The sequence below is a fragment of the Oenanthe melanoleuca genome, chromosome Z, assembly GCF_029582105.1.
Source record: "Oenanthe melanoleuca isolate GR-GAL-2019-014 chromosome Z, OMel1.0, whole genome shotgun sequence".
Classification (NCBI taxonomy): domain Eukaryota; kingdom Metazoa; phylum Chordata; class Aves; order Passeriformes; family Muscicapidae; genus Oenanthe; species Oenanthe melanoleuca.
Genome location: NC_079362.1, coordinates 30,306,402 through 30,315,567, shown reverse-complemented (window position 1 = coordinate 30,315,567; position 9,166 = coordinate 30,306,402).

Genomic DNA, 9,166 nt, shown 5'->3' with positions numbered 1-9,166 from the left:
CTTTACAGCAGCTGAAATAAAGACCAGCATTGTAGAATCAGTTTCCTAGACGTAGTATATTGATTCTCAGCTATAGGACAAACAATAAATAAAAAGGATTCTGACAATGTTCTGATGCCAGTTATATATCCATAAGGTAAAAAAAAAAAAAAAAATCAGTTCATGTCTACTGGAATTGTGTGAAAGATTTGCGTTTATCGTAACAAGGAAAAAGCATGAAGGTAATGTCTAAAGAAAGATAAGCTTTCAAATATTTATTTAACTTGTTATGCCAAGGCTATGTGGTAAATAAGATAACCATAATATTCCTTCACATTGCTTTCAGAAAAAGGTGTCATTTCCTACTGACCTCATGGAGCAGCACGGTCAAATATGTATGAATGACAAATTAAGGACTCTTTCATAATTTCTCCTGCAGATCAGAAAAACCCACACTGTGCCATTAGTGAAGACTCCCCTCCAGGTTATTCATAAATGTTCCCTTCTCCCTTCTGCAAATTCATAAATGCTCATTTTCCAGACCAAGAAAGGAAACACTCTCCATTATCAAAACATGAGGTATTTTAGCTGGAAACTACTTGCCTTGGAGCTTGAATCTCAGAGTTTTCCTTTTGTTCTGAATATGCATGTGCGGTCTGAAGGACAATTTCAGTTGTCAATGACAATGTCCAGTTGATGGTAGCTTTAAAGAAGCTACTACACAGTTGGAAGTTACTTCTTCCTATTTTGAAGTTAATAGTGGAAAGGTAAATTGTACAATCATTACCTTAAAACAATCCTTTAGGGAGGTGATGTACCTTTCTGTGCTGCAGGTTTGTTAATTATGTATATGGACAGCCAAATAAATGCAAATCTCTTGGCAAGTAGAAAGACCTTGCAAGCACTGTAAGAATTCCATTTTCTACAATCAAAAAGAGGAAAGAGAGACATGGAGAGTGGTAGAGAAAGCACTCTGTTAGAAAACCAAGAGCAACTAAACCAATGACACCCTCCCACCCCTTGAATAAAAAAAAATCTTTAAAAACCCCAACAAAAACCTCAAAACAAACAAACAAACAAATGCAACCAAAAAACTCAAAACTAAACAAAACAAAACAAACAAAAAACCCAAATTACTTTTTTACATTGAAGAACTGTAGACTACCAGAACACCAAAACCAGATGCGAGCCAACTACCTTGTCTGTAAACTAGCCCTGGTTTTTTTTTTGAGACAAAGGTTTTTCCCTACCAGAAAGAGTTCCATTACCTACAGATGTCACACTGGTTTGGTCCTGTGGTTTGTACTATGGAAATCCTGATAAACCGCAACATAAAAAATGTGCTATCTAGATTTAGTTTTTTTATTTCTCTTGCCCTTTTTAAACTTCCATTTTATATGCCTTCACATTCAGAGATACAGCTGGCTGCAGAGAAAGGCATGAATACAGAACCTAGGACACATTATTCAGTTTACAAGCCTAGCACAGCCCCAACTCCACATCTGTGGCATATGGGGCAATTGCAGCAAAAGTTCTTAGAATCTAAGTAATAATTTTCATGTCCCCATCATTTAACTGTACATTTAACTGTACTGAGCAAATCCCCTCTAGTCTTTGACTCATATATGTGTAAGGATTGTGGTCATAGACCTGAAAGACAGTGGAAGAAAAACTACCGAATTTGACATGCTTTCAATATAAAAAGTCAAACTGTAAAACCTTCCATTCTACACTGTCCAGGGGCTTTGTGATTCTGGAATTCTGGAGAACAGTCATCCACTGTCTGAAGAAGAGTGTGTGAGGCAGTGTTCTGAGGGCTAAGGCATGCTTAACATGTCAGGAAGGTATTAGGCATCTTCCATAATCAACAACTATGCTGCAAAGTTATATAAAATTCACAGAATGGATTAAATATTTAATCAATTCCCCAAGTATGTGTACTTGTATAACCATTGTTAATGACAAGACTTCTGCCAAAGCTGCAACACACCAATCAACTTGCTTTGGAGAATCAGTTTCATTGCATGGGATTTTTTGATTTTGAACAAGAGTATGGCGGCTAAAATCAGCAAAAAGCTATTAATTTCTCACTACAGTAGGACTGCATACAAGCACACTGAGATTCTGTAGGTTAAATTTAATCTGCTGGTAAATGATACTTGTTGATTGATGACTATTTATCGCGATATGTTTATATCCCCACAAAGAGCAAAGGAGAAAGATCTCCCAGGTACAGTCAACTCATATTCAGCTCACATTGAATTATTTCAGAATGGGCTGGGGGGTCAGAGGCAGAGCAGTTTAGTGTAAAATTAAAACATACTGGAATTTAGTTTATCTGAGCCCATGGACATCAAAGATTATTTACTTTTTTTGATTTTTATTCAGACCATATATCAGCTGCTTGCAAAGTGAGCTTTGCTGGCTGAGTGTTTAGGGAATGTTTCCGAACTTTTTTGGCAGTGTCTTGATTTGAAAGACAGGTGTTTGTTAAGAAAGGCAGGAGCCTCTCTTGAAATGGACAATGTAAACTCCCTCCTTCCAAATTATTATAATTTTGAAATTAAGGAGCTCTTAGGCAAAGATATGGGAATAGGAATAACAGTTCTTTACTAGGAAAAATAAAAATACAGTATTAAAAAAAACCCAAACCAAACAAACACAAAACACTGACAGAGTCAGAATACAACCTTCTGCCCCATCAGTCAGGGTGTTGGTAGCAGTCCAATTAAATGGTGGTTGCAGTGACAGATGTGGTTCTGTGGACTTGCTTTTCCAGGCCCAGGATGGTGTTCCAAGCAGTGGCATGAGGCATAGAGTAGGTCTCCAACCACCGGTGGTGGCTTCCACCATGGTCAGCACGTAGCGCTTGCCCTGGCGGGTCTGAGGCAGTGTGATGTAGTCAATCTGCCAGGCCTCTCCGTACTTGTACTTGGACCACTGCCCCCCATACCAGAGGGGCTTCACCCGCTTGGCCTGCTTGATGGCAGTGCACGTGTCACAGTCATGGATAACCTGGGAGATGCTGTCCATGGTTAGATCCACCCCTCGGTCTCGTGCCCACTTGTAGGTGGCATCTCTGCCCTGATGACCCGAGGCATCGTGGGCCCATCGAGCTAGGAACAACTCTCCCTTGTGTTCCCAATCTAAGTCTATCTTTGAGACCTCTATCTGTGCAGCCTGATCTACCTGCTCGTTATGCCGGTGTTCTTCATTAGCCCGACTCTTGGGAACATGGGCATCCACATGACGGACTTTCACGGGTGGCTTCTCTACCCGAGTGGCGATGTCTTTCCACTCATCAGCAGCCCAGATTGGTTTTCCTCTACGTTGCCAATCAGCCTTTTTCCACCTCTCCAGCCACTCCCACAGAGCATTGGCTACCATCCATGAATCAGTGTAACGGTAGAGCTTTGGCCATTTCTACCTTCAGCAATGTCCAAGGCCAGCTGAACAGCTTTGAGCTCAGCAAGTTGACATGATCCACCTTCTCCTTCGGTAGCTTGTGCAACCTGTCATGTGGGGCTCCATACAGCTGCTTTCCACTTTCGGTTCATCGGTGAAAAGGGCGTAGCATGTTTCATCTGCTGGCAGTTGTACCGTGGGGTTTCTTCAGCCTGGGTCACTTGCTTCTGCTCCTCTTCGTCACTGAAACCAAAATTTTCACCTTCCAGCCAGTTTGCAATTTTTTCCAAAATCCCAGGTAAATTCAGGTTTCCAGTATGGGTGCCCTGTGTGATAAGAACAATCCATTTGGCAGCAGTGGCATGGTGGGTAGAGGGAACCTTTCCTTTAAACATCCACCCCAGCACCAGTAGTCAGGGTGCCAAAAGGAATTGTGTTTTAGTGCCAATCACCTCTGAGGCATCTTGAACTCCTTCATAGGCAGCCAGAATTTCCTTCTCTGTGGGAATGTAATTGGCTTCAGACTCTTTGTAACTTCTGCTCCAGAATCCCAGGGGTCTCACCAGACACCTTCTGCCAAAGGCTCCAGGACAGACCATGGTTCCCAGCTCCAGAGTAGAGCACACTCTTTACCTCTGGTCCCGTCCTGACAGGGCCAAGGGCCACTGCATGAGTGATCTCCTGTTTGATCTGGGCGAAGGCTTGCTGCTGCTCAGGGCCCCAGTGGAAATCGTTCCTCCTGCGGGTGACCAGGTAGAGAGGGCTCACAATCTGGCTGTACTCAGGGATGTGCATTCTCCAAAAGCCTATGGCACCTAGGAAAGCTTGTGTTTCCTTCTTGCTTGTTGGTGGAGACATTGCAGTGATCTTATGGATGACCTCAGTGGGGATCTGGCGCCGTCCATCTTGCCACCTCACTCCCAGGAACTGGATCTCTCGGGCAGGTCCTTTGACTTTGCTCTTTTTAATGGTGAAACTGGCTCCCAGCAAAACCTGGATGATCTTCTCTCCCTTCTCAAACACCTCCACTGCCGTGTTCCCCCACACAATGATGTCATCGATGTACTGCAAATGTTCTGGAGCCTCACCCTTTTCCAGTGCAGCCTGGATCAGCCCATGGCAGATGGTGGGGCTGTGTTTCCACCCCTGGGGCAGTTGGTTCCAGTGTACTGCATGCCCCTCCAGATGAAAGCAAACTAAGGCCTGCACTCTGCTGCCAAAGGAATGGAGAAAAACGCATTGGCGATGTCAATGGTGGCATACCACCTTGCTGCCTTGGACTCCAGCTCGTACTGCAGCTCCAGCATGTCCGGCACGGCAGCGCTCAGCGGTGGAGTCACTTCATTCAAGGCACGATAGTCTACAGTTAGTCTCTATTCTTCGTCAGATTTGTGCACAGGCAAGATGGGACTGTTGAAGGGTGAGTGGGCTTTGCTGACCACCCCTTGGATCTCCAGCTCATGGATCATCTTATGGATGGGGATCACAGCATCTCGATTAGTCCGGTACTGCTGGCGGTGCACTGTCATGGTGGCAATTGGTACCTGTTGCTCTGTCACTTTCAGAAGCCCCACTGCAGATGGGTTTTCTGGTAGTCCAAACAAGGTGTTTAATTGCTTAATGCTCTCTGCCTTTACAGTAGCTATTCTAAAAGCTCACCTGAGTTCCTCTGGCCTTTTTTAAACAGACATTCTGGAGGAAGTCTATGCCTAAAATACACAGAGCATCTGGGCCAGTCGCAATAGGATGTTTCTGCCACTCCTTCCCCGTCAGACTCACCTCAGCGTCCAGCACAGTCAATTCTAGGGATTGCTCCGTTACCCCAGCAAGAAATAGGTTTTTTTCCCCACATGTTCTGATGGTATCAGGGTGCATTGTGAACCAGTAACAACTAACACTCTATGTTTCTGTGGCTTTGATGTGCCTGGCCATCGCACCCACACTGTCCAAAAGACCTGGTTTTCCCATGCCTCTCCCTGGCTAGAGACAGGGCCCCTCTAGCCCTGGTTATTATTTCCTTCCTGGGCATACATAGTAGAGGTTCCTTCAAGTGGGTCTGACAGATTATCTTCCCTTCTGTAATACCCTGCACAATGTTTATGGAAGGTCGAGGCTACCTTCACTTTAGTAGAACTCCCTTGGTTAGTGTTTCCCTCCCTGAGGTGACACACCCGTGCTGCCAGGACAGAAGTGGGTTTCCCACCCCATTTTTCCATGTCTTCCCCATGGTCATGCAGAAAGAACCACAGGTCAGCTCGTGGGGTGTACCCTCTCTCCCTAGCTGGGGGGCATTGGGCTCTAACTTGGGGGCCTGTGACTTGTACTGGTGCCACACTGTGTGGGAGTCCAGAGTATTCCTCTGGCTTCCCTGGAAGGTTTAAGACCCCCCTGGCAGGGTCCCTAAAGACCCTCGAATGAGACCCAGGTGTCTCAGGGGCTGGATTTAGCTGCTTGGAGCAATTTACCCACATTGAGAGAAGAAATGCAAGCCGCAAAAATAAATAGAGTGTAAATGAGACTGTTAGAATGTAGAATTAGCAGATTTCTAGAATGTTTGTGATAAGGGACACGTGGCCAACATGGAGAATTGGGGGTGTGGATACCTCTTCCTTCTTCTTCTCCGTGTCATCCATGCTGGGTGACACGCTGGCACTTTTAGATTGGATGAGAACAGAACTGGACCATGTAACAAGATTGTATTGTATTGGGGGTCATTTGTAAATACCTAGTACGTAGTTTAGACTATAAAAGATAAGTCCTGCCTCTGCCAGGCAGATTCTGCCCTGGACGTCTGGCGAGCAGACTGCTGTTCGCTGGACAAAGCATTCCTGAGATAAGGAACAATAAACAACCATGAAAACCTCTAAGAACAGCCTCCTGCAGTCTCTCATTGATGGGCATTGGAAAGAGCTGGGTTCCAGACCACCTGCATGTCCTCCAGAGGTGATCTCAGGTCTAAGGAGACACCTCGGGATGTGACAACACTTATCTTCCTCAAACTCCTCTTTGAGTTCCTTAACCACGGCAGAGACATTGGCCTGCATTGGGCCATTCATCATACTCTCAAAATTTCTGAGTTTGTTAGCAACAGAACCCACTGTCTCTTGGTGGTTATCAGCGTTGATCATTGCAATGAATGTGGTATATTGAGATGGCCCAGGGTTGCCAGATTCCACAGCATCTGCCCTTTGCACCTGACCTTGTCAGGGTCATTGTCATGCTGTCCATCCCTCCCAAAGAGTACCTCTAATACTGCCACTTCTCTCAGCTGCTGGATCCCTTCCTCAAGAGTCTTCCAGCGCACTCTACGGAGGTACTCCTGCATTCTCTCTTTGTGGACAAACCTCTCTCTCACACTCATTAAAAGATATTCCCAGAGGAAAAATGACACTGGCTCTCTCATGAATATCTGATCCACACCTGAGTCCTGGGTCAAAGGTCCCAAATTCCTGGCCTCAGTACCACCCAGTTGCACACCTTTACCAATCAGACCCAAAGTAGCCAGGTTGTATAAGCCTCATGGCCCTGTTGCACAATGTCTTTTCACATATTACAGAGACTTTCATATGACAGGAACTCAGTGAATCTGAACCTCTGGCTCTCCTGCGGGTTGTGAGGGCCCTCTTTTCTTATTATTATTTTCTAGGTGTTTTGATTTCATCTTAGATTTCTCAGTTTCCACAGTGATGACTGCTGCTGGCTGTGACTGCCCTTGCAGTTCAGCTGGAACCTGTATGGTTGTAACTTTTGTGGGCTCCACCGCAGCACCACCAGAAACTCCCTCTTTAAGACAGGGGAGGAGTTTCTCAAGAGCTGGGGAAATGTACTCCTTCAGCATCTGGCCCATCTTGCTAATCTCCTTCACCAGAACCCCCACCCAATCCAGGTGGTTCTTTTCTGAGGTGGGCTGTGGGGCAGGGTCAGGCTCTGAGGAAGCATCCTTATTTCCTGGGGTAGGTGGCTGGGTGGTTATCCAAGTCAATCTCCCCTTATTTCTGAATGTTAAATAGAATGGGTTTAACAAGCATATCAGCAGCACCAGCCAGTATATGATATCATTAGCATTTAGAGAGGATTTGGACTCTTCAAAAACTGGTAGGGTAGACCCAAAGAGCTGGGCGAAGGATTGGGAGAAAATTTCCCCTGGTGTCATTCCCTCACAGTAGGTACCATTATTAAAGTAACCCTAACAACATGTAGTTTGTGATAGCCCTGAATCCATGCACCCGTCTTCCAGAGGAAGTTAAAGATCCAAGAATTTCTCACCTTATTAACACAGAAAGCAAACTGGATAACAATTGTTGGAATCCAGATTGTTGGAACCCACTTTCTGGAGCACAGAAAGTTTTAAACTTTCTGTGGTTTCTGACACTGACCTCCAAAGGAACACTGCTTTTGACTTGAGGCCTTGGAGAAGGCTTCCAAATTTGAATGATAGAGTTAAAATCACTACTGTGTAGTTTGAATAGAAGTGTGTAATTTTGCATGGTGAAGGGTTTTGAGTTTGGGGTTTTAGAATATAATAATAAGTATAGGAAAAGATGAAGGTTCTTGGAAGTTGTCTCTTTTTTCCTTCTTCCTTCTTCTTCATGATTTCAGGTAGTAGTTTTTGGTTGGATAGTTAGTGCTTCTCAGTAGGTCACAGGGGTTTGGTTATTGGGTCAAAAGTATAAATAATATATGTGTTAGCTTTTAATTGGATTAGCTTTAAAAGACTTTGTAACTAGGTAGATGGACCTCCATTTTTCTTGCTTTTGGCTTGATAGCTAGACGTGCTGAGGAACTGTCTGTACTATAGATAAGATTTATTAAACAACCAAGTCCAAATGAGGAATCCATCTCTTCTATCCTAACTCTGAGTGAAGGCAGAAGAAAAAGACAAGCCACTAATAAAGTGGTGTGAGGGCATGCAAACAGCGCAGTAGCCTTAGTTATAGGACTCATGTTTAGATAAGGGACTGCAAATGGGAGAAATATGGCCAAGACCATGTGCCACCAAAACCAGGGTAAGCTAGACCACAGGATGCCACCTAATGAGGTTTCTACATCAAGAACACAAAAATTAGGTTACTCAAGAACTGTTGTGCCTCTCAATGCTCTCTCGCTGTACATTGGGAGCCAAAATCTCTCTTGGTTTGAAAGACAGGTATTTGTTAAGAAAGACAGGAGCCTCTCTTGAGATTAACAATGCAAACTCCCTCCTTCCAAATTATTATAATTTTGAAATTAAGCGGCTCTCAGGCAAAAAATACAGGAATAGGAATAACAGTTCTTTACTAGGAAAAGTAAAATAGAAATACAGTATTACAAAGAACAGTCCTAAAACACTGACAGAGTCAGAATACAACCTGACACCCTGTCAGTCAGGGTGTTGTTAACATGAAATTGTGGCTGCAGTCCTACTGAAGTGGAAGAGGGGCTCTGTTGAAGCAGTGCTCCTGTAGAAGGGTGCAGTTTTCCTCTGAACGTCCAGGGATGATGTGGAAAGGTCCGGCTTTCCTCTGGAATCCAGTGGAAAAAAGCTGCTCTGATGTTCCAAATCTCAGATTTTATCTATATAGGAAATGCTTGCCTCCTCCCCCTGGCTGGAGCATCTCCCAGTGGGATGATGTAATTTTATCAGTCATGCAGCGGGATTCAATGGCCCATTAACAGAAGATACCTCCCTGGAGGAAGGATGGGTCCCGAAGAAGATGAAGAACACTGCCCCTCCTGGTTTCAACAGCTGGTTATAGAATACATACTCTTGGTTACATCCTGCTTTGCAAGCCAAGACAAGCAG